General features: G+C 41.1%; 2 non-coding genes across 2 annotated transcripts; both read right to left on the bottom strand.

Annotated features, from left to right (window-relative positions):
* Nucleotides 1–1,871: 1,871 nt before the first annotated feature.
* trnak-uuu (transfer RNA lysine (anticodon UUU)) lies at nt 1,872–1,944 on the bottom strand. The gene has a single exon. It is a non-coding gene; the product is annotated as a tRNA-Lys (tRNA).
* A 235-nt stretch (nt 1,945–2,179) lies between these two features.
* On the bottom strand, nt 2,180–2,268 carry trnay-gua (transfer RNA tyrosine (anticodon GUA)). The gene is given in 2 exon segments: nt 2,180–2,215; nt 2,232–2,268. It is a non-coding gene; the product is annotated as a tRNA-Tyr (tRNA).
* Between the last annotated feature and the right edge of the window lie 22,733 nt (nt 2,269–25,001).

Here is a 25,001-nt window from a genome sequence, read left to right as displayed (position 1 = left end):
CAAGGGTCAAGTTTCTTAAGACTCAAATAGCTATTTAAATGACTGAACACTTTCATATACATTCGACTTACTCAATTGTCCAGCTGTAAAACTCCACTGATCAGGTGGGCACAGGCGGGCATGCGCAGTCTGTAAAGTTCTTTATTTAATAAAGTCCTTTAAAAGAATTCTTCGTACGGCTCAATCTCCTTCTCCCAGTTTAACTCTTCTGTTGCCGGCAAAGACTTGGTTGGTTTCTGGTTCCGGTTCGGGCAACAGAGCTACAGGTTGAGCTGTGGCAGCGAGTTACTGGTTCAGGTGAGAGAGAAAGAGAGAGAGAGAGAAAGAGAGAGAGAGAGAGAGAGACTGTGCACTGTTCCTTATAGTCTGTCAGATCAATAGGTGATTGGTTCTTGAGTTCTTGAGATTGGATTTCGGTTTCAGCCCCCAGTGTCCTAATGGAGGGGGGCTTGATTTATGACTGATGTCAATCCATGCCATCTTTTGGAAATGCCGGTTGGCCCGGGTTCGTAGCACTATGTCGGGATTTCGGCTCTCGTCCACTTCAAAGAGTTTTTATCACCTACAGGCCCCTTTCTCCAGACATCTCATAGCAGGATTCAACCTATTTGGCCTCTTCTCGGTGCCATCCTCCCCAAAACTGTCACTTTGATGCAAACCAGTTCCAAGCTGATGAGCAAAGGAAATCTGATAACTTTGGGGGTGGAGAGGTCTTCTTTAGATCAGTGTTTCAGCTCAGAGCCCAAATGCTCTTATCAAAATACACCCAACATAACGCTACACAGTGGAACTGCAAGGCAATTGATTAAAGGGACATGTGGTGAATTCCTTTTTATCTTTATACTGTTGTTGGATGTCTCCTGTTCCTCTAAGTCTCATTTGGCCTTGGTTTTCCCCCTCCGTGTTGAATAATCGGGCTCTAAATAGCCCCGGCGTTTCTCCTGCAGTTCTTCGTTCTTTCCACTGCTAGCGCTGCCTTTGTGCAGCTTGTTATAGGATATTGTGAACTGAACCTATTTTGCTGTGAATTTATATTTACTGCGAATAGTTTATTGTGGCTGGTCTTGGTCTGTCTGCACTAAATAAATGATATGTATCAAGGGATTATTTAGTTTGTCTGTGTACTTTTTTACTTAACCACTAAGGGCCACTCCTTGCACTTCACACATTTGCCCTTTTAATTACTCCCTTACTGACATACTTTAACATGCAATGTGCGTGTGATAATAGCTTTAGCAGCCTGTTGCCATTCAGGTGAGACAATACCTAGTAAATCCTTTTTTTTTTTTTTCATGTTGGTGCGCCGCGAAGGTTTTTGGTCTCAGCAAAGTGTGCCGTGGCATTACAACGCTTGGGAACCACTGGCTTGGCTTGTTGGGCATCCAGGTATGCACTGAGATTACGATCGGCACGATGATTGTCGTTCTCAGGAGAATTGTGTTTCTTTGCTGATCATGTTCTCTGTCGCTTTTTACAAAGTTCTTACAAGTGGCACATTGGGGATGAGGAGCAGAGCATGCTGACACGCATAGCTGTGGACTTCTGCATGGCATGGGGCCACAGGTCATTCCAAGTATTTCAAGACGCCTGCAAATGTGTGGACACGTTGTGTTGGCCCAACCCTCACAGATTGTGCCAAGTCAAGTAGAGATGCATGTTGTGCTGTTCTAAAGTGACACGTCGTCAACGGCAAAAACATCTCTCAGAGTTCCTGGCTTGACTTGCCTCTGGAAGACAACACTTGCCCAGGCTGGATATTTGCCGAAAGAAGCAAAGAGGACTAGACACCTTGCCTAGACGCAACTGCATATTTCATTGTCACCTGGAAGGCCATCCAGGCTTTTCACCATCATGGCCCTCGGTCAACAAGGCGCCCGAACAGGGACTCGAACCCTGGACCCTCAGATTAAAAGTCTGATGCTCTACCGGCTGAGCTACCCGGGCTTCAGTGAAGTGCTTCACAATGTGTTGGCTTCATGATTGTTCCAGACCGCTTTCTGGCCGGTTTAGAAAACTGGGCTCAGGGTGAAAAGGGTCACATGCATATGAGATGTTTGGGCAATGCGAGTTCTCCACAGCAAATCCGAATTTCCGGTGTTTTCTCCTTGTCCTCATGCAATTCCAATGGCTTGACATTTGGGAGCTCGTCCAAAACCGATGTCAAACCATAATCACGCCTTCCTTCGAGCCGGAATTGAACCAGCGACCTAAGGATGCCCGCTGCCTGAAACCTACAGTCCTCCGCTCTACCAACTGAGCTATCGAAGGGAAGCTTCTCACCGTCTTCCCCTGGCAGTCTCAGTGGCCGTGCAAAGCCAAGAAGCACCGTGGCTTGGCTCAGTGGTTTTCAACCCGTGTGCCGTGAGGACTACCCAATTGTGTCGTGAGATTTTTATCCCCTGAAAAATATTATGTCATTTTGTTTGGTCAACTTCATAAATCTTGTATCAAATCAAACTTATTCAAATGTGTGAAAATATTACATTTATACATCACCTGTAGAAAGCGTTTCATAACTGAAATGTTGTGTTTGCCGGACTGAACGCACACCTACACTGAGTTGCAGTGCTATCAGTTGTATCGTAAGGTACACTTATAAATTTCAATTTAAGAAGTGAATTTATAGTATCACCTTATCACGAATCCTGGAATCTTGTAGAACTCAATTTCTGTAATAATTGGACACAGACACCAATTCCAAAGATATAAATTGTTAAATTTATTCAAAAACAAAGACTAAATGTAGCACTATACTAATTATACAAAAGGGAAAAGCTAATCAAAATTCAACTCTAGATCAACAAATCAAAGACAAATCACTTCCGTGACCAAATCAAAGACCATGGGATCGCATATGATAACACACAAATCGTTAAACAAAAAAGGTTATAAACACATTAACTACAATACCGGTTAGTAAGACGAAGGTGAGTCTCTCGTTAGTATTGTTAGTCAGACATTAAATAACTACGCAGGTTAGTATTTATGTCAGGTAACTTCTCGTTATATATATATCAGTCTCATTTACGTTTAGGTGCCGAGAAAGATCCTATCATTACTTGTTACCACAATTTCCCTTAACTGATTATTATTCAATGATCAAGGATAGGCAGGGCCACCAATAATCTAACGTCTATTGACTTGTGTCAATTTCAGACTAAACAGTTAAACAGGAATGAGAAGATATTTCTCGGCGTTGACAGATTTTATTTCTAAAATTATCAACAAAACAGTTGAATGCAACACACATTTATATTTAAGAAAACTAAATGATATTACACATTCTAGAGTTATGAATCACAGATTAACATTTCTAATTGATTTCTTAAATGTCATGAATCACAAACTCCAAACTGTTAAACTTATCTGAACTTCGTCGCAGAGAGGCCTCTCTGGCTTCGGGCTCAGATAACAGCACACGGCACGAGGTCCGTGTGGTTGGAACAAAGGCAGTCCGGTTCAGCTTTGTCCAAGAACTTCCACTCAGTCGATGCACCTGGAAGTTGGGGTTTCGCGAATGTAGAGTCTTTTCCAAACAGATTTTCCATTGGTTTGAAGGCTCCAAGGTTGTGCACAAAATCTTCTTTGTAAGCAGGGTTCCACCGTAGTTACTTGAAGACAAAGTCTTTGAGGAAAGCAGGGCCCTGTTTGTTCCAAGGGTCAAGTTTCTTAAGACTCAAATAGCTATTTAAATGACTGGCACTTTCGTATTCAGTCGACTTAGTCAATTGTCCAGCTGTAAAACTCCACTGATCAGGTGGGTCTGTAAAGTTCTTTATTTAATAAAGTCCTTTAAAAGAATTCTTCGTACGGCTCAATCTCCTTCTCCCAGTTTAATTCTTCTGTTGCCGGCAAAGACTTGGTTGGTTTCTGGTTCCGGTTCTGGCAACAGAGCTACAGGTTGCGAGTTTCTGGTTCAGGTGAGAGAGAGAGTAAGAGAGAGAGACCGTGCGCTGTTCTTTATAGTCTGTCAGATCAATAGGTGATTGGTTCTTGATTTTTTTAGATTGGATTTCGGTTTCAGCCCCCAGTGTCCTATTGGAGGGGGGCTTGATTTATGACTGATGTCAATCCATGCCATCTTTTGGAAATGCCGGTTGGCCCGGGTTCGTAGCTCTATGTCGGGATTTCGGCTCTCGTCCACTTCAAAGAGTTTTTATTACCTACAGGCCCCTTTCTCCTATCTCATAGCAGGATTCCAAACTATTTGGCCTATTCTCGGTGCCATCCTCCCCAAAACTGTCACTTTGATGTAAACCAGTTCCAAGCTGATGAGTTAAGGAAATCTGATAACTTTTGGTGGGGGGAGAGGTCTTCTTTAGATCAGTGCTTCAGCTCAGAGCTAAAATGCTCTTATCAAAATACACCCAACATAACACTACAATAATATATGGTTTGCTAAGTTGTAAATAATGGCTAAAATGCATTTACTGTGCATTCGGTTAATCATTAATTACTAGGTTTATGTTTATTTATTGCATGAATGTGGATCCTTCAAATGTTTAATAAATAATGACTAATATGTAAAGTTAAAAATTAATTACGAGTGTGTTTGTGCTTAACTAATGCATACTTCTGGCCCCTTAAAATAAAGTGTTATCAGATCTCCTTTGAGATATGACTCCCTCCCCTTCAGGTTCTGCAACGTTGAATAAATAAACTTAGATAGCCGCGACTGTTTCCCAAAAATGTATTGTTTCAAATATGCCGTTTAACAGCATTTGTTAGGGGTGTAACGTTACGGTACACAAAACTGACAGTTCGGTACGTACCTCGGTTTTGAAGTCTCGGTTCGTTATGGGTTCGGTACAGCGGGGGGGGGAACTAAACATTAATTCCTTTGTGCATGTTTCTAAGCTATGCAAAAGAGATTTCACTTGTTTCTCAGTCTGTCTGGTGATGCATAGCCCACATAGGGCACGTGCAACACATAACACAACATTTAGAAAGCGGGTGACACTTATTTTGTTACATATAAGAGCGACACTACTCCAGACACTCCCTTGCTCGTGATCTAAAGTTAGACAGAGATGCTGTGCTTGGCTGGGGTCACCTATCAGACAGGCCTCACACTTATCAACTAATTCACGGCCAATACAATGTTGTAACACTAGCGCAATAATGCCCTTTATGGTGTGTGTCATCACTAGTGTTACATGATCATCATAGTTTTTACAATTATATCTCGGAACTTCCCTGTCTGAATCAAAACTCTTGTGGGTTCTAGCAAGGCAAGAACAGAAGCATGCAATGTTCAATCTTGTTCGGGGTCTTAAAGAGTTGACAGAGGAATCAATATCACTGGTGTCTGGTACTCCACTATTCTAATGAAGAGAAAAGAAAATAACACTTAAAACTGTAATGTGTGTCGGTCAGTAAAGAAGTACACAACTAAACACAGTTGTAGGACCTCTATATTTACCTCTCTTTCCATTGATGGTCCAACTCCATCATCAGTGTCTGAGGTTTTATCCTCCCTGCCATGTTCATGGTCCTTGTCATCATCTTCAGACTCATCACCAGTGTTGACACCTTCGTCTTCATCAGACATTGGGAGAGCATCCCTGGGGCTCAGAGGAGGAGCGCTGACACTATTCTTTTGATAAACATACAAAGAAGAAAACATGCATTTAAATTCACTTTGCATTGAAATTCATATATACACACATACGGCCTAACAGCATGTAAACACCGGCATACGTTTAAAATTAATAATAATATTCTAAACACGTTTTTAAAGTAAAATAAAGTGTTACCTCTTTTGGGTCCCTGTCTTCCGACCATCTTAATTTTGTGTTAGGTGCCCCCGCATCTTCATCAGCAGCGTGGTCGCTAGGGGGTGTCTTCTTAGCTGGTGTAGCCATAGTGCGCTATGGGGGTTTCCACCAGTTACCGCAGACCTGTTCTGTCCCGAACGGGTGACATGTTTTCTGTGTTTACCAGCATGCTCTTTATACTGTAAATGGTGGCCGGCGGCTCTACAGAGGAGGCGGGGTGTGGGCGGGGTTGGGGGCGTGTGTGGGGACACGTGGGTAAATGGGGGGCAGTGGCTATACAGAGGAGGAGGAGTGTGGACGGAGTTGGGTGCGTGTATGGGTGCCACGTGGGTACAGTCATTTGTACCCATTAGGCTCGTGTCCATAACAAATATGTGATAACAATTTATCTCTCCAAATGGTCACCTCACCCAGTGTGTACACGTTGTTTTGAACGTGAGACCATGACCATAGCACGCATAGATACAGATGTCTGTTGGAGATCAACTTTATCGGAGTGAAATAGACACCCCAACATTCCGCCCCAACTGAATTCTGTAATGAGAACAACATTTTTGGCGGTTTCCTGGTATGTTATGTGGAATACAATTTTGTGTGATTCTTAGAAAAATTATGAAATACCATTTTGCCCCCCCATAAATAAGCCGCTCCAAGCAGTTAATTTTACACATCCAATATAATATATGAAGGGACACACTCTTCATAATGGCATCTGACTGGGGTCCATTTGATGATGATGGGGTCCGTTTAATGGCCAGTTTTATTCAGATTCCATGGTATGCCATAGAACAAGTTGTTATATATTATAAATTAATTACATCTTCTAAAACATTATATTGTGTACATTTATGGGACCAATGTTTGTTTTTTGAATTGACAGTTGTTTAACCCACATAACTAAGCACTCCCCCACCCACCCCAAGTCACAGAGCAAACTTTGAATGGAGGTGTGTAACATTCACCGTTTTTACCAATGTTATTAATAATAATAATAATAATAATATTATTATATTTTGTATTTGTTCGAAATGTAGTGAAAAGTCACTGTATAAAGTGTAATTGACATGTTTGTTTTATTATAGCTAAAAATGCGGCACAGCCTGCATTGCCCTGCTTGAGAGGCGTGTCAAGTGGAAAACAGCTGAAGAGATCCGATCGTGCTGATAAAGGGAGGTCCGTTCTACAGCGGGGGAGACAGCCACCAGTCACACAAAGGGGAAACACAGCGCCCAGAAAAGCCCTGAGTAAGACAAACCGGGTGGCACACGACACCACCGATGTGGGGGTGCAATGTGTGAAAGTGAACCGACCGAGCTCCGCTACTGTAAAAAGAGGTAAACGGGGTAAAAGCACGGTTAAAGCCACCACTAGTGGGGATACTGAGATGAAATGTGATCAATCACCCTGTGTTGACATACAGACCCCTGGTGATTGTAGGGCCCTGGTGTTTAGCAAGCAAGCAAGTCAGCTTGTGGAGGCGTTAAACACCGCTCAGTGCAAAATACATGTTTTGACAAATTTGTTAAAACAAATAGGGAATTGCCCCGTTTCTGATGAGAGTTTGATGAATCTGTAATTAACACTGTGAATCAATCAGTCTCTGCACGATCGAGAAGGGTTGTTACAAAAAACAACCAATTCTGAAAACAACAATTGACAAACAATGAAAAAGGAGAAGCACAAAAACTGTCAGTCTGCTTGTGTAATTAGGGGGGTAATGAGAAATAAAATTAATGCTGCGAAAAGAATGCTGCGTAGGCTTAAATTTAGAACAAATGTGTCACAATTAGCACGGTCACAGACACTGTTGCACACTCTCCAGACGGGAGGCCATCCGGTAAACTTGGAAATTCAGGAATATATAGATCAGGATGTATCTAAGGAACTAGCATCGGTAGCTAATAACAATGATAATCAGATTGGGGGTGGTGATGCTGCAATGTTAGAGATGAATAATGAAAATGATGAACAAATGGCTGAGGGTGGCGTTGGCGGGGACCCTCCTCGGGGGTTTTTGGAGATTATTCGTCGCTATGACCGAGAAATTAATAGGTTTCGGGATATGGAGTTTTATGAAGAATTCAGGTTTGTGAACCTGGATCTGGTACAATCTTATATGAATGCTGTCCGTATTGTGCATGGAGCTGTGCAAGGATTGCTAAATGAAATATCACACAATGTGGGTCCTAATGATTTTGTACAGCTGAGACCGAGCTCGGGGTCATTAAATAATCCTTTCTAATCGAGGAGGCGAAATGTGGGGGAGCTGGACGCTGCAGATTTCTTAGAGAGCATAGCTAATTTACTACAAAGTCACACCGAAATTCTAACACATGGGAGTTTGCGAATAACGGTCACTGTGATTAGAAATATGCAAGGTGGTGGTGGTGCGCGGAGGCGCTTAAAAGGTATTTTATTTAGTAAAATAATAGACATAAACCAAGGTAACAATTTATGTTTTGCTGCCAGTGTGTACCGCCTGTGGAAGGGTAAAGAATGCACAGATTCCGAAATGTTAGATGGTGCCAAACGAATGCATAGCCAGCTAGGGTTTTCAATTCAGAAAAAAAAATGTTTATCAGATATTCTGGCATTTGAAAGACTATTGGGGGTCATTATCAAAGTATTGTACCATGAAAACGGATGGGAATATTTTACTACGGGGCCTACACCTATAAATTCTAAGTATCCGTTGCTCTTATCCTGTATCAAGTGTTGCTCATTGCTTCGCTGTCCTCGTCCTGTACCCTCAGTGTTTTCAGAGCCCGTTCTTGATCTTGTAGAAATATATTGCAGAAGAGCAGAACTACAATCACACTTTTTCAATGCTATTGCTGTTTTCTACCTCCCTGGTGAGGTACCAATGCGGGAAGTTTGAGAGAGTATTTCTAAAATGTGTATGATCCAATACACACAGTTATTTAAAAAGCTGACGTCTTGTACATGCTCACCAGAACCAAGCCTAATTAAATAACACATTTAATATAAAATAAGTACATGTGCAGTAGCCACTTGGACAATTACAGATCCCCAGGTCAAAACACAACAGAAAGACATGGAAGATCGTTTTTTCAAATCACACCTGTGGCCCCCCTAACTGTAATTTGGTATTAGTGGGTCAAAGGATTTATTTAGTTCAAGTCATAATAAGATCATATTTTGAAAGGAAACACTACAGGATGTAATATTTAAAATGACTGTGAGTACCTTTCATTAACATTGTTTTAAAGGCTGGGACCAATATGGTGGAATATCTCCAACACACGGACATTGAGAGACTCGACCCCTTTGTGCTGCTGCTCAGAGACCAACTCTCAGTTGTCTCTGAGTAGGCTATGGATCAACTTCCTTTCCTAATATGAAGGAGACAATGGATACAAAACTACAAAACCTATAGGCAACTATGAAAAACAGGTGATTATTGTTATTCTTCTCATTATAAACTACTTAATACATCTCTCCCATAAAGTACAACAGGATAGTGGTGACGTCATTCAGGATTGGATTGCCATTGGTCAAAAGCCCTCTGAGAGAAATTGTGTGGCGACACTCCACACTCTTAGAAGAAATTGTTCTGCACAGAACCATAAAGGGTTCCTCGAGTAATCGCTCTGGTGGATCCCTTTATGGCTCTATGTAGAACCCCTTCAAAGGGGTTACATGAAGAACCCCCAAACATAGCGTTCTATACAGAATCATTCGTTTTAAAATGTTATATATAGAACCCATTCAAAAGGGGGACACGTGCTATACCTGAATTTGTTTTCCAAATACAATCTTTAAAAAATGTATGAGTTCATATATACAAACACACATACACAACGTAGAAATCACACTACTAGTGAAGTAACTTCATTTACATTATATGCCACAACTCCTCAATTTGGAAAGCAAAAACAAGACATCTGATGTAAAAGTGTAAACTAATTACGAACAGCACTTTTGATTTTTATCTTCAATTCAGGGGCTACTTATTCGCACAGTAAACTGTATTCTCTCTTCAGAGTGACTGGAATGTTTTTACCTACATTCAACTTAAATATGAAAGTTTCCAAAAACGGCATAGTTTTCTTTAAGGCTATTCAATGCCAAACACAAAATTCTCTCTGCTTTCAGTGCTTGTCCTTCAGCATAATTACACAGGTTCATGATGTTCTCATTTCAATACATTGTTTTCTTATTTAAACTATTTGACTTTGAGCTTACATTGAGAATAAAATCACTTTTGCAAGTAAAACCTGGCCAAGAAAGGAAGCAGCACTACAATAAAACAATACACAGAATACAAAGCAGTTCCTTCAAAAGTGAAAGTGATAAAGAGTGATGTCTATCAGTAAATGACGTTGAGATCTATTGCATAATCTACAACACCTTATACATCAAACCCAATTTACTAATATTATTGTTATGCATTCATTTGTCACATCTGCCTTTGTTGGTAAGGATAACAGTACAGGATCATCAATATGTACTGTAACGAAACCTGTCCTAGTAAGGTCGTGTCCTAACTGGATTTGACAGAGGAGCGTGTAGCTGCCACCACCTTTGGTTTACCGGACGGTCCGGTCGAATAACCCTGGAAGCTAAAATTAGTGATGTAAAGGGAGAGTGAAAAGCCAAGAGGAAGTATATAACCAAGTCTTTTTAATAACCAATTTAATACGCTGGGTACACAATGTGCAATTTAGGCAAATAGAATAACAATCACAGTATCACTAAACAATCCATAAAAAGTCAATATCCATTAAACAGTTAAGTTAATTTCTCCCTCAAATACATACGACCAATTATTATAATAAAACCGCAATTGACCTTCATTAAAGAAATACTAAAAAAAAACATACAATAAACACCAATGTAAGTGAAAAGAAACCACAATATAAACATCAGATAAACCATACAATAAACACACCAATATAAGTTACCACAATTACAACAGCAATTTCAACTAAAAAAGAACACAATACAAACTCTTCAATGTAAAGCCAAAATTCACAACAATCCAAAAAAAAAAAAAGACAGAATAAAAGTATGAATGTTGTGTTTATGTGCTGCGTATGATGACATTGTCCCGGTGCTCCCGTTTGGTGCAGCACACACACCTCAACACAACATTCAGTCAGTGCGAGTGGTGCGGCCGAGCAGTGTGGCGAAAAAAAAATACGATCTTCCAACAGCAATTTCAACTAAAAAAAAAACACAATACAAACTCTTCAATGTAAAGCCAAAATTCACAACAAGCCAAAAAAAAACAAAAAAAAAACGGGTTAATTGCTGTTTTAGATCAATTGATTGGAATATAGCTAATAGGATCAGCAAAATCCAATCAATCAATCACTCACTTGGCCCTGTTACACAGACTGATTAATAGCAGTATGTTTAAGTCTAACCATAAATTCATGAATTAAAGCAAAGAAACTGTTACTATGGGCAAGGACTTGTATAAAACCAAGTTTAAACAATGAAAACATGTAATCAAATACACATAATCCCACAAACAAACACATATAGATTTAAAATAGAGTCAGAGAGCTCCCGTCAACTGAACAGCTCCCCAGTGGCTCCAGAGGTTCAGCTCCAGGCTGGATCTAAACATTTAACTGTATATAGAGTGCATATAGAGTGCATAAGGCATCACAAATTATAAATAAATTATATATTCTATTATGAGAATAATGTTAAAGTAATACACAATATACACTAAATAATAAAAATAAAGTAATAATAAAGTAAATAAATAGTAATGGTGTCGTCTAAGACCCAGAAGGACAAGGATTTGTTTGTTAAAAATCATATTATGGACAAATTCTATAAAGTCAAATTAAAGGGAAATGAAAGGCTGAAATCCACAGGAGCAGCACTCTGGTGCAGCCCTGACAGCCTGATGTAAAATCCAGGCAGGAGAATGTAAACAGAATAGTTATATATTATAGTCTTATTTTCAGAAAATGTTTGGGGCCAGCATAAAATACCTGAAATAAATGTTAAAATTAGACCTTGGATTTAAGATGAGTGAAATAGTCAAAGGGTACGAATTTGAAGGATACTATAGAAATATAAAATGACAAGCATTGAATAAGTGAGCTAAATTAACATTGAACCATTTAAAGGAGAAAATAAAAATAAAATACTATTTTACAAACCAGAACTACAAAATAAAATGTTGAAAATTGAATTTGAGCTAATTTCTGAAATGGGAATCTGAGGAAACAGTAAAATATGGTGAAGATATGAATACATAGATGTAGAACCGTCTCGGAAATAAGTGGAGAAATCGTGGAGATAAAGCAAATAGAACTTTAATCAAGCCGCTCGGAAGCCCCACGTCAGGCATAATTCCTTCAGTGAGAACTTAATGTTTACCAACATGAGTGCAGCTTTATAGGAAAATGACGTAACATCTTATGGCCGTTCATCCAATCAGAAGATACAGGTCCGGGTCCGTTTTATGATCTGTCCTCCCGTGAAGAGGTGATGGATCCAAAGCAGATGTCCGTCTTTGATGTGCACTAGGAAGATGCGATCCCACGGTCGTCATTTACCTAGTGTCAATCGCTCGTTAACAGAAACAATTCCTGCCTATCTGGAGAAATGATTAAGTCATAAACAAATTCTCAGCAGACATCTGTAGGCTATTTCGGCACTGGGTGATCTTTCATTTCTGACAGGAGTTTCTAACAAATCAACCTTGTTGACCCTTTACTTGTCCTGCTAAATCGAATCTGCTCAGTCTGTATACAAAACTACTTCTAATGCTAGTATTAATATAAAACATTATATAATTATCACAAAACACTTTCTTCAACTTCCTATACAGAGTCTTCAATAGATAACCAGATACTCCAGGAAATTAAAGGGTCATTTGGTAGCTGTGAGTTCCACAATGAAGAGTTTTTGAAATTCCCAGATATAAGATCCCTAAATACAGTGTGTAGGTAAGAAATTAACTATTGATCAGTTCAATCTGGTTTCGGGAACAGTTCTTCTGAACATGTACCGGTGTAGATTGGACTTCAATAGGAGGAAGTTGACACAATAAGGACATATGAGCCGCGCAGGTGGACAGTCTTAGTGCTCACGCAAACTCTTCATTGGGGAAATCATTGACTGGACACATTTTTTGAAACTTTGTTTTCCTGAGGTACCTGGGAATCATTATTGAAATCAATTAAAAGGCTTATTTTCTAAAAGATATTTTGTTAAGTAAATATTTTAGTTAAAATAATGGAGTGAAATGTGTGTATAAATAGTAATAATACATGTCAATAAATATAACTTGAATTTTCTTGTAAGAAATTAGGAAAAGGAGAAAGAACAGCTGTTAGGATACAGAGCAATTTAGTGGGTCTGAGCGATGTTGAGGAAGGTTTGAGGAAGTTGACGAGGGGTTTAAGAGTTAATAAGGCTTGGGAAGCTGGAAAAAGGGAGTTTGATATGTGTGAAAGACATGTGCTGCCACTTTCAGCATGAGAGTTGTGATGGTGGTTGAATGGAATATGAGGGAAAATAAGGAAGCTACTGAAGGTATAACTTAATGTAAAATAAATAAATCATTGAATGAGATATAGTTTAAAGTCTAAAGTCATGAAATTGTATGGAAATAGTCCTTTCACTAACAGAAATACCCTATCAATTAGGAAGGGATTCACCCCCCAGGAAGGAGGGGGGGGTCAGTGAAAGTGTCTGTGAGCTCAGCTGGGAAATTGAGAATAGTTACATTACTAATGCTAATAATATTGATGTTGATAGTCTTTGGCAAGATGGGCAAGATGGGCACTGCCTGTGGTATCTGTTCCAACAGAGCTCTCGATTGCTTAATTGAACCTTAATCAGAGCATTTTCATTATTTTTAACTGTAGAGGGTTTAAGTTAAGCATAGAATTGTATGAATAACATATTAAAGAACCAACTCTTTTTTACACAATTTGAAAAGTACAATCTAAGCCGGTTGTTCATTCAATGGAGTCATTAAGTGTCCGGTTGAACAGAAAGCAGCAGGTCGGGGCCTAACCGATGAGCCGCTGCCCTCTGCTCAAACCTGCAGCTCGCCAGGCAGGCGAGTAGATTCAACACAATTCATATTAAAGATGCGACTCGGGTCCGAGACCGGCAGCAGCCAATGAGAGTCGAGCACATCCACGAAAACAAGTTACATTATTTTGAGTTTTTGATTTTGATTTTCATAAGTATTGATTCAAATACCTCAAATAACAATAGTTGTTTTGGGGCATCATGATGCAAAAGACCTAAATTCCGTGAAATCCTGCCTGTCATTAAATGTGAGCAGCCCACCATTTTAAATATCGTCTGGGATTTAAAGAATCGCGTTAGCGTGGGTCTAGCTTTAATTTCAACACTTGTCAAGACACTTTTGGACTTTTGCACTTTTTTTACACGACATGTAATGAAAGCTTTTACTTTGCAGAACAATCTGAAGCAGAGTGACCATGATTTCACTTCGCTGTAAAATCATGGTTGCTCTGCGTCAGATTGTTGTACAGAGTAAAAGTGTGGAAGTGGAAACAGTGTAGCTCATTGCCAGAGCCAGGGATCGGACCTGGGGCTTCATACCTTCAGTCTGACGCGCTCCCGACTGAGCTACTCGGGCAACTCCGGAAAGACCCGGAAGAGCGCTATTAAGTGTGCGCTGTTTCTGCTGTCACTCATCTCCTGCAACAGGCCCGTAGCCAGCCTAGTGGAAGGGGGGTTCTTTTTTTCAAAAAGTGGACCTTTTTGCAGTTTTTCCCCTCATTTTGTATTCAATTATGAGGTTTAAATACTTCATTTTGGTTACTTTTTATGCACTAATTTGTGCTGGATTAGCTTGTCTGCTGGTATCTTAACGAGGACGCTTTTTGATGCACCGAAAATATTTACTACAATGCTGTCAAATTGCTTACCAAGATCATGTACCACCTTTTTCAGTCCAAACACACGCATGCACGCACACAGACACACAGACACATGCACACACACACACACACACACACACGTGAATGGAGCACCGACACATCACACATATTCAGGGTAAAAATCTTCTGAATCGGTCACTGTAGCTAGCTAGTCCCACTGGATGGATAATGGTCAGAATTTACTGTGTTCTTCCTTGACCCATGCTACACCCCTCCACTGAGTTTTGTGAAAATCGGTCTTGTAGTTTTTGTGTAATCCTGACAGACACAGACACACACGAGTAAAAACATTAGCTACCTTCTGCGTGGAGTTGACGACTGTTTGCTAGCACGTAGTTAGCGTTATCTATCTCAACTGTTAGATTAGGTAGTACATATAACAACCTTACCCTGTTTGGCAGTGTTTTTGAACATATGTTCAATATTCTGCGACAATGACGCTGCTGCCTGCTTTCTCTCCCGTCTCTCCTGCTCTTTTCACCCCATACTCACTATCCAGCTGGATGTCGTTTGCATAACGTCAGTTGCTGCGCACAGGGCCAATTTGGTGCCCTAGGCAAGATTTTAAGTGGTGCCCCCTGCATCGCAGGGTCATTGTGTTCATACACTCACAGACTGCATAGCTTTATGTCTTTGAGATCTTCTTTATTTTAGAAACAAAACCCCCACACAAACAGTATAAAAACATAATTTAAAGAAACAAGTGACATAAAATGAATTATAAATACAGTATTAAAAAAGTATTGCACGAAAAAACGATATTACAGACACCTTAGTGCAATATGCATAATGTAGCAATGTTCTACAGCAGGGGTAGTCAATTATGTTGTGTCAGGGTCCACATTTCTTGGTCAAGGTATAGTCAAGGTCCAGACATGGACTAAATCTGTGAATTAGTCATTTACCCCGTTGCTTATATTTAGTACATTCATTTCACAAAGTACAAAAATCAACTGGTTAAATAAATGTATATATTTGTATTAAAACTGTTTCAGACCACTTACATTTTAATTTGTTAAAGATTATTGTAGTCATATAGATAAACATAATAGAAACTTTCAAGCATTTTGTGTCTTATTAGATTAAAGTCTGTACCATTTCCCTTTGTCCCACTGTGCACTGCACAAAATTAGTGTTGAAAAATGAGGGCGAAGACGATTGAGTAATTCAGGGTGCGGGTTCTGGGGAAGATTTTAACAACTGGAGACAAGTCAAAAAACAGCTCAAAATCTCCATGAAATCAGGCAGATTTGGATTCAAACATATCTTTGCTTCACAACCACACATCAGCAGCGGAAAATCCCATATCAAGCAACATTATATATGCAAACTGGACGCGGTGCCGGTGGGTGTGATGGAAACGTGTCGCTGCTGAAACGCGTCTGCACTGAAATCCGCTGTGTCCGCCGCTGCCGGACGAGTTTCTAGGTGAACACAAGCTATGGCACCGTGACCCCCGGTCGTGTGCGCACTTTTATATTTTAGAGGCGAGGTTGACAATGTCCAATTTTAGCTGCTTATGTATAGAAATCAGCAAAACCCAATAGCTGTTTTTGTGTTGTTTTTGACAGTACAAAGTGCCGCTGTTGCCCAGTGCAACTCACTGACTGACTCCCTAACAGCAGCTCTATACAGGACATCCCATATTAACACTCACATCCTATTGGCTAATAACCAGGAATTGCTGTGACTTGGTTCCACACAATAACAAGCACTGAGTGCAACAAACCTCCGTACAAATGTTCACTCTTTCGGGCGCCCCTAGCATTTGCCTATTCCGATAGGGCCGGCCTTGGCTTCGCATGTAATACTCCTGTAAAGGATCATTTTAATGAAGACAAAAAAACGGACTTTGGCTACAGGCATGTGCAATGCCGTGTTTATGTGAGAGCTGTGACGCGCTGTAGCAGCAACTACATGTTTTCTACATCTCATCTCTAATGTGAGACAATAAATACATGCATGTGCAAATAGTGCTACATGTTCAATGAATCGCCAACATTGGAATCGGCAGGGACATGTATCTATGTATTTAATATTCGTTTAGTTATTTATTCCTGTAGTGTAAAATAAAAACCGCAAGAGTAGAAAAAGCATTTTTGCACGACCACGGTGTATTTCTGGACTCGATCATTGTAGCAGTGAATGACGTCATACAAACCCGCTGTGTCAATCACAGCCAATGGGCGGTGTCCAGTGCGCTTATTGGCCGACATTATACTTCAGCGTTTAGTGTCACCGTCTCACAAACACTGAAACCCCAGAGGAGATGAGATGTAGTAAACATGTAGTTGCTGCTACAGCGCGTCACAGCTCTCACATAAACACGGCATTGCAGGAGATGAGTGACGGCAGAAACAGCGCACAGTTAATAGCGCCCTTCCGCGCCGATGTTCCGTTGCCGGAGTAGCTCAGCTGGAGAGCAGCAGGGTGACGATCCGGAGGATCCGGGTTCGAGGTCTGGCCCGGCAATGTGTGACTTGACATCCAGCCAATGTTTTTTTATTTGCAGGACGATGTCAAGCAGCGACCATGATTGCACTGCGCTGTATAAGTCATGCTCGCACTGTCCCGGGCCTTTGCTTTTGTATGCAGGATAATCCATGCCAGAATTAAAAATGAATACACAGAGAAAATCATCAATGAATCAATACATGTTGAAATAAATAAATGAATACATCAATAAATAAATAGACATTTAGACAATAGACATAGGTCAATATGCAGCGGCTCGTTTGGAAAACCGAGCTCAACATCCTTCCCCAACAAATAGGCCACGACTTGCCGCAGCCCTGTAGACGGGGCGTCCATTTTCCACATGAATTTACTAGCTAAGAGTTGTATTGTTGTGCAGAAGCTATTTTTGACTTTGTTCTGAATCGCACTGTCTGTTACACGTGGCTCGAAGCCCAATGTTTGCGCTACAATGTTAACGTTCATATTTCACACTTTCTATTTTTGTCTTTTTTTTAGCCCAAGTGTCCAGGCTTTTCGCGCATGTAGACGATGTGCAAAAAGAAGCGCACTTTCCCGCTCCAGCGCCACGCTGTTATGTCATGCTGTAAATATAGTAGTACTGTGATGAGCCAGTCGGCTCTGTCACTGATTGAATTGGCTCTTATTAACCCTAATTGGACTGAGCATTGCGACCAATCACGGGATGTCATACCGGGAGCAGATGGGGATATAAGCAGTGCTCAGAAGACACAAGAGAGACTCTTTCTATGGCTAGCATTGCTTGTGTTGGTTTGTGTGCAGATAATAGGGGGCTGCTTGTTTTTACATGTGCAGTGTGCAGTGTGCAGTGTGCGCCAAATGCTGGGGAGCTGTTCAGTTGACGGGAGCTCTCTGACTCTATTTTAAATCTATATGTATTTGTTTGTGGGATTATGTGTATTTGATTACATGTTTTCATTGTTTAAACTTGATTTTATACAAGTCCTTGCCCATAGTAATAGTTTCTTTGCTTTAATTTATGAATTTATGGTTAGACTTAAACATACTGCTATTAATCAGTCTGTGTAACAGGGCCAAGTGAGTGAGTGATTGATTGATTGGATTGTGCTGATCCTATTAGCTATATTCCAATCAATTGATCTAAAACAACAATTAACCCGTTTTTTTTTTTTTTTTGGCTTGTTGTGAATTTTGGCTTTACATTGAAGAGTTTGTATTGTGTTCCTTTTTTAGTTGAAATTGCTGTTGGAAGATCGTATTTTTTTTTCGCCACACTGCTCGGCCGCACCACTCGCACTGACTGAATCTTGTGTTGAGGTGTGTGTGCTGCACCAAACGGGAGCACCGGGACAATGTCATCATACGCAGCACATCAACACAACATTCATACTTTTTTTCTGTCTTGTATTCATTTATAAGAAATAAAAACATAAGAACAGACATCCTTTCTCAGACGGGACCCGGCACATTCGCGAACGACATCACTATTCTGTCCCTGTGCGCCGTGTTGATCTGGGTCCTGCTCCCAGGTCTGCCACCTCCCCTCCTGTCTGCTGTAGTCCACTTTCCAATGTGGGAGGTCTCTGCGGCTCGTATCAGACGCTCCCTCCTCTCCTCTCCCAGGGCAGGGTGATTAAGTGGGGACGCGTGTGAAGAGTGCAGGTGGACCCAGGTGAGTTGTGCGGTGGTGATTGGCTCAAAGAAACACAAATAATAAGGCACGCGTGCAAACAATCAAAATAATACTAAGTGAATAACAAATTAAACAATAAAGTGAAAGATAATCAACACACAAAATAATGGCAATATAGAACCAAACAAAATACACAAGCCATATTGCATAAAGTGAAGTGAAATATAAATATAATAAGTAATGGTGATTAAGGAGCTAATTAACACCGTCCGTGACATTTACATTGGTTGGGTGTGTGGATACCAGTAATAATTTTTGTTTTATTGAAATACAAAATAATTCTATTTTTCCGAAGTGCTGAACTTTAATACAGTCTAGAAAGATTAATATTTTTTGTCTTGGGCTATATTATTATTACCATAGTTTTTCTATTGTATAAGTATCTTGGAGTAGGGGCATCTCACCTGTCCTGTCCTGTAAGATTTGGGAGGGTAGGAATAGTGTAGTTATTTTCTCTGTTTACTTGTTGTGTGCCCCATTACTGTTAGTTCAGGTAGCCACTGTGAATTTAAATCCTGAACCCTACTTTGCCAAATAAGGTCACAGCTTTACTTTGGTATGTAAAAAAAAAAAGAAATAAGAAAAAAAAGAAAACGCAGGATAGGCACATACCTCAAATTTGGCACATACCCCCTGTGGCCCCCCTAACTGGCACCGTGGACAAAACACTGTCAGCACCCCCCCCACCACTAACATCATGGACAATACACCCCCCCGATGATGGCCCCGCTACGATTACAACTGGCCCCAGCCATGCCCCCCGAGATGAAAGGGGCTAGAACCACCGCTGAATGGCTTGTTAGTGAGTTTGACTTAGGATCATGTTTTTAGTGGTTTAATATCTGCAATATGAATAGCCTACAATCATTACACATAAGTTTGATTTAAAATAACTAATTAAAGGTTAGATATACTGTATAACTTTGAATACTATTCTATACGGAGACATTATGTATTCTTACCATGGCAACTTCGATATTCTTGTTTCTATTAACTTTTGCATGTAAAGATTACATATTGTGGTTATGGGATACTTCGTTGCATTTTTTGGCATGTTGTTGTCTTCTTTCATGTGTGACTTTTAACTTCATACCCTATAGGATCCAATAACTTTAAACAGTATAACAATAATAATATTATAAGAGAAGAACAGCTAATGTATTGTTTACATGCAAAACCTTGGAAAAACATACTATAGTAAGCAAATGTAAACTATGAGGAAATATAATATTTGCACCCACAGTATAATGGACTGGGGGATAATCAGTATTTAAAAACTTTAAACTTTCAATATTTCCTTAAGTGACATTACGTGTACATCTAGATTGGTGATTGTTTCGTTACTCTGTAGTATTTCCTTCTTTGTGTCATCCTGCCGAGCTCATGAATTCTTGCCAAGGATGTTTTTCCTTGACTCCTTTATTCTCCGCAGTGAGGCTGACTGGGACGAAGTATGGCTGTGGAGATGGGGGTGTGGGGCCTGCACGGTCATGGTCTCGCAATACCAGCCCCAGTCCAAGAGGATACTGTATATTTTCTGTGACATCTTCCGAGGAACAGTGCCTTCATTGAAACTGTGGCGACATAGAAACTAAAGCAATCTTCTGTCCTGTCTCGAAGCAGTACAAGGAGAAGCTGACATGGGAGACGTCAAACAGCAGCTAGATTATTTATTATTATTTGTAAACCTAATAAACTGCCTGGCTTGAAATGTCTCTATGGTGACATAGTGAAAAAAGGTGTTACGAGTTGGACGCCATGGCGTAACAAACTGAAAAAAACAGTTTTCGGCTAGAGAACATTTGACAGTACCTGATATTATGGCAACTGCCCTGTTTTGGAAATTACAACATTTAATATCTTTGGTTTATATTTACAATAGGGCTATTTAGAAACATTAAGGCAGATTGCATGCTTCTCCTGAAACCTCCGAAGTTTGCTTACTAATTACAGACTATAAAACATTTTTCACGACTTCAAAATCAATCAACAACTTTCGTTCAACAAACACAATACATTTTATTTAGCTTCATTGAGAGATTGACTAAAGTTAATCAAAGTAAAAACATTTCTGTGTGAATCTCAATTGTCAGATATAAGAGTAAAGTGGGTTACAGATAATCATATCATTATGTTATCTTTCAAGTCGGAAGCACTGCCCAAGGGGGAGGGGTTTCTGCGCACTTCCGTAGGAACCCGATCGAAACATCACTCTATCAAAGCTGGCATTGGCACCTGCGCGCGTCACTCAGAACAGGTCCCTTCCCACTTCCTGTTCTATAAAATGTGACGTCAGCGGAGGTTCATCCTCTTTTGCCTCTTCGCTGGACTCAGGAATGTAAGCTCTCTGTGTTTGTAATAAACATTCAAACTGCGTATTTCATCTGGCTAGCTGGCTCACTTCATAGTGTTGTTCACCACCGTTTTTCACTACACATAGTCTCTGTCTGGTGTGTGTTTAGTTATTATTGATAGCTAATCCCAATTCTGCCCCTTTCGGTTTCAGTTTCGTTCACAAGAAGACCCTTTAAAAAATAATAGTCGTATTTATATAGTTCTATATATATTCCGACTGCTTGCTGTGTTGGTTGTTTGTCCACAGGGCTTTTTCCTCCACAGCAGGAGTGCTAGCAGCGGCAGTAAAATCCATGAAGGTCTTCCTGTCATGCGATATGTTTATATTGTATATTGTTCAGCTCGGCTACTCTGCTGATTAGCCAGCTATGTATTATATTGTATTTTTCTCATTGGGTCTGTGACCCGCTCCTATTGGATCAGGGGTCCACTGCCATGATATTGCACGGAGGCCGCACAAGTGCTTGATTGCCTACACCAGACATTGTGCAAGTAGATTACGGCCTCGCTCCTAGCTGCACTAGTAGAGCAGCCGGCCTTGTTCTTGTAAGTGGAGGGCATAAGAGTTAACCTCTGTAGCCCCGCTTTGTATATGCTGATAGCAGACAGCTCCCGGTAGAGCGTGACTATGGTCCTCGCTCCTGGACGGCTCAGGTGCGGCCCTACGGGATCCCTGAGGTAACTGTCTGGAGTTGTGTTGCCTAGGCACACTTGCGGTGCACCTCGTGGCAGGCTCCCTTATCAGCTCGCTGCCTCTGCCCCTGCGACAGCTTTGTTATACAGCAACCCCTCCCCCTTGGGCAGTGCTTCCGACTTGAAAGATAACGATAGGTTGCGTATGCAATACAGTACACACAAACCATTATTTGAATAGGCACACAAAGCGCCAACTAAGCATGAATGATAGTATAAATGAAAAACACTTGTGGCTTTTGCTTTTTCATGTACAGGGCATAGCAGTTTGCAATAAAGTTTATTCATACATGTAGTAAACACACATACACACAGGCATCCAAATGTGTAAAGTATGCTTCCAACAAGGCCGACTTCATCTCCGCCTTCGCCTCCCACCACTCTCTGGATTTCCTTGCTCTCACTGAGACATGGATTTCCCCGGAGAACTCATCCACCCCTGCTGCCTTATCCTCTGTGTTTGTCCTGTCCCACTCCCCCTGTCTTACTGGGTGGGGGGGGAATAGGGCTCCTGATCTCCCCTTCTCTGCTCTTCTCTGTGCCACCCCCTTCTCTCTCCTCTATCGCCTCCAACAGCTTTGAATTCCCTCTCACCTCTTTCTTCTAGTTCTCTACTGTCCTCCTGGTCCACTCACCACCTTCCTGGATGAACTCGACTTTCTTCTCTCCTCCCTCCCCTCGCTGTCCTCACCTACCATCCTCTCCAAACCCTCCCACTCTGCCGGATTTCTTCCTCTCTTTTACTCCTTTAACTTCTCTCTTCGTCTCCACCCACTCACAGTGCAGGTTGCCAGTTAGACCTCATCTTGTCTAGAGGCTGTTCCCCTTCGCAACTCTTCGTGACACCCCTGGACATCTCAGACTCAGAATCACCACCGAGACGGCTCTCCTGGCAGTCACTGACTCCCCCCGGTGTGCTCGGGCGGCCTCCCTCTCCTCAGTCCTCATCCTCCTTGATCTCTCTGCAGCATTTGACACTGTCGATCACTCCATCCTCCTCTCCTACCTTGCTGACCTCGGTATCTCTGGAACTGCTCTCACCTGGATCTCCTCCTACCTCAACGACTGGACCTACCAAGTGACATGGCAAGGTTCCTCATCCACCCCCCAACCTCTCCTCATAGACGTACCCCAAGGCTCCATCCTGGGCCCGCTCCTGTTCTCTCTCTACACTCGCTCCCTGGGCCCCCTCATCGCATCCCATGGTTTCTCCTACCACTTCTATGCAGATGATGCCCAGATCTTCCTGTCTTTTCCCTCTTCTTACCCTCTCATCCCTTCTCGCATCTCTTCCTGTTTGTCTGCTATCTCCGCCTGGATGCAGTCACACCACCTCAAGCTCAACCTCTCTAAATCGGATCTCCTCTTTTTCCCCCACTCTTCCTCACCTTCTGCTGATCTCCCCATCTCAATCCCCTTGGAATCCACCACACTTTCTCCTGCTTCTTCCGCTAAAAATCTAGGAGTCATCCTTGATCCTGCGCTCTCCTACACCCAGCACATCACCACACTGACAGGCACCTGCAGATTCTTCCTGAGCAACATACGCCGAATCCGTCCCTTCCGCACCAACTTCTTGACTCAGCTGCTCGTCCAGTCACTGGTCCTCTCCCGCCTGGACTACTGCAACTCCCTCCTGGCCGGCCTGCCTGCAACTACTACCCGCTGCTCCAGCTCATCCAGAACTCTGCGGCTCACCTGGTAATCTCTTTCCCTCGCACACACTACTCCACTGCTCCGCTCCCGCCACTGGCTCCCGATACCGACACAATATTATTATTATTTTTTTTATTTCTTGGCAGACGCCCTTATCCAGGGCGACTTACAAAATAAGTGCAATACAAAGTGCAAGAATACAGTTAAATACAAGGCATCAAACATTACAGATTCAAATTTACATTAAACAAAGCAATTCAAGATATAATACATTTTACAACTTCCAATTTATACAGTTAAGTGCAGTAAGTGCGGACATACATCCTGGAAAGTAAAGCTAAGTGCTGTCAAGATGTAAGGTACAGTCAAGGGTTACGGGAAAGGGAGCAAGGAGGAAAATCAATCAATAATCCAAGAAGCATGACAAAATGCTATGAAGTGCTATCTAACGGGGATTAAAGGGACTAATATTACAAGTACTGTCTGAAAAGATGTCTTGAGTTAGCGCCGGAAGGATATATTAGTTGTAATATTAGTCCCTTTACTCTCCTGTAAGGTAGCACTTCACAACATTTTACCATGCTTCTTGCCTTGTATTACTAATACTTGTATTATTGATTTCCCCCTTGCTCCCTTTCCCGTAGCCCTTGACTGGGACCTAACATCTTGACAGCACTTAGCTTTCACTTTCCAGGATGTATGACTTTACTTATTGTATTTACTTGTGTAAATTGGAAGTTGTAAAATGTATTATGTTTTGAATTGCCTTGTATAATGTAAATTTTAATTTGTAATGGTTGATGCCTTGTACTGAATTGTATTCTTGCACTTTGTATTGCGCTTCTATTTTGTAAGTCGCCCTGGATAAGGGCGTCTGCCAAGAAAAAAAAATAATACTAATAATGTGTATTCCGAACATACAGTGAGGGGAAAAAAGTATTTGATCCCCTGCTGATTTTGTACGTTTGCCCACTGACAAAAAAATGATCAGTCTATAATTTTAATGGTAGGTGTATTTTAACAGTGAGAGACAGAATAACAACAAAAAAATCCAGAAAAACGCATTTCAAAAAGTTATAAATTGATTTGCATGTTAATGAGGGAAATAAGTATTTGATCCCCTATCAATCAGCAAGATTTCTGGCTCCCAGGTGTCTTTAATACAGGTAATGAGCTGAGGTTAGGAGCACTCTCTTAAAGGGAGCACTCTCTTAAACGTACAAAATCAGCAGGGAATCAAATACTTTTTTCCCTCACTGTAACCCATTATCAATACAAATAAGGGGAATGTTTTTTTTTCTTTCTCTCAATGTTCTAACACTCCTCAAACAACAAAAATGCAGTAGAAGAAAAGACATTTGTGCTAGGAAAAAGAACAGAAAAAATTAGTCTACATCTCACCTTCTTTGTGGGTCTGGCCATAAGACTTCATCCACATCACATGCGATGTTGTCTTGA

Source organism: Amia ocellicauda, unplaced genomic scaffold (assembly GCF_036373705.1).
Source record: "Amia ocellicauda isolate fAmiCal2 unplaced genomic scaffold, fAmiCal2.hap1 HAP1_SCAFFOLD_187, whole genome shotgun sequence".
NCBI lineage: Eukaryota > Metazoa > Chordata > Actinopteri > Amiiformes > Amiidae > Amia > Amia ocellicauda.
Note: the sequence above shows the minus strand (reverse complement) of the source record. Positions and strands in the feature narration are given on the sequence as shown.